This window comes from Sinocyclocheilus rhinocerous, unplaced genomic scaffold (genome assembly GCF_001515625.1).
Source record: "Sinocyclocheilus rhinocerous isolate Xijiao unplaced genomic scaffold, SAMN03320098_v1.1 scaffold2886, whole genome shotgun sequence".
Classification (NCBI taxonomy): Eukaryota; Metazoa; Chordata; class Actinopteri; order Cypriniformes; family Cyprinidae; genus Sinocyclocheilus; species Sinocyclocheilus rhinocerous.
This window is the reverse complement of record NW_015651492.1, coordinates 257,292-259,268: the sequence shown is the minus strand read 5'-3', so window position 1 is coordinate 259,268 and position 1,977 is coordinate 257,292.

The window sequence follows — 1,977 nt, the reverse complement described above, 5'->3', positions numbered from 1 at the left end:
ACAGAACGCTCGTGAAACTACAACGGCGGTATCTGCAAACACAATGAAGGGTGAGTAAAAGGCTTTTATATCCTTGTGTTGAGTGCCGATTGACTAGATCTAATTGTAATATGTGACGTGGCATTAAGTCTTCCTAGTAGAACTTGCGATGACGCTTCCATTTATGTAAACATTAATATATGGAAACTGACATTGAACGCAAATAAATGAAAAATGGAAACAAAATGTAACGAAGGACAAGTTCCAGTGAAATATCTTAACAATCCTTTATAATGTCAGAATATTAGTACTGGGGTGGTTTGGGATTTTTTTTTTGATAAATAAACCCAAGCTGTACAACAAAGAAGCATCGTATCATAGTAAAGTTCGTCAGGATCTATGACAAATAAAATTGTTAATTGAATTAATGCAGAATAAAGCTTTAGGAAGTGTGACGTCATAAAGAAATGTAAGGCCCAATCCCATTTCTACCCCTTAGCCCTTCCCGTTTCCCCTACCCCTCTGACCTGAAGGGGGGTAGGGGTGTCTCGATTCTCTTTTGGTTAGAGGCGTAGGGGTAAGGGGAAGGGCCAGATAGCCCTTCAAACGAAGATTTTTCGGGACCACACTTAAAACGAAGGGGTACGAGAATGATCTCAGCATAAACTGCCTACAGCAGCAATGGCTGCCCAAACGAACAAAAATAACCATAAATGTAAGCATTTTTGGCATTAATAAAGATTTGAATGAAAAATAATCATTTGTTTTATGTTACATTCAATCGTGTGTTCATATTATTCATGTTATTCAAAGAAATGTTTGCAAAAAATCGCTTTTGTTTGCTAACGTAACGTTAAACTATTACTGACTGGACGATAGTGCCAAAACATATTTTCATGTCTGATCAGGGTGACTAGTCCCCCCAATAATTAGTCATCGCTAAACTTTTTTCTCAACTATGGCCAATTTGAGAGAGAGAGAGATGAAAGTTGCATGTATGCGCGTCTGTGCATCTCTCTCTGTACAACGAGTGAGTTTACTTCAAAAACAGTGATTTCATCCTCTCGTTGCTGGAAAATATAATGTAGCGATTCAGTATTTAAACTATTTTATTAATAAAAGTTGCGGGGCATCGTTGACAAGTTTCTTTTCTCCTGGATGCACGATCTCCGATATGTGTGTGTGTGTGTGTGTGTGTGTGTGTGTATGTGTGTGTGTCAGTAAGCAGCACATTAATATACAGTCATGGCCAAAAGTTTTGGCAGTGACATAAATTTTCTGTTTTGCAAAGTCTGCTGCTTCAGTATTTGTAGATTATTTTCCCACATATTTCTATGGTATACTGAAAAACAATGATAAGCATATCATAAGTTTTAAAAGGCTTTTATTGGCAAAAAAATATAATGAGTCAATATTTACAGTGTTGACACTTGTTCTTCATAACCTCTGCAATTCGCTCTGGCATGCTGGATATTAGCTTCTGGGCCAAATCCTGACTGATGGCGATCCATTCTTGCCTTAGTAGTTCTCGGAGTTGATCACAATTTGTAGGTTTCTGCTTGTCCACTTGCCATTTGAGGACTGACCACAGGTTCTCTATAAGATTGAGATCCGGGGAGTTGCCTGGACACGGATCCAAAATTTCAATGTAATGGTCTTCGAGCCACTTCTTTCGCAAAGCGATGATGGCAGCACGTGTTTCTTTGGAGGTAACCATTGCTAACAAGAACACAATGATTGGAAGCGCTTCTTCCCTCCTTTTATAGCAATCAGTCTGCTCTTACAATCTATTTAGTCTGATAGTGATTTTACCTGACTAGTACCCATTCACACTTTCACATGTGCTGCTGATATGATTCGTCAATTAATGTTAGATGGTCATTCTGTGAAATTTTTTGTGAAAAGTAAATTTTTTGGCCAATGAAGCTTTTAGCAATTAATTCAAATGCATCTGATCACTCTACACAATAATCTAGAAACAATGTGAATGAACACCAC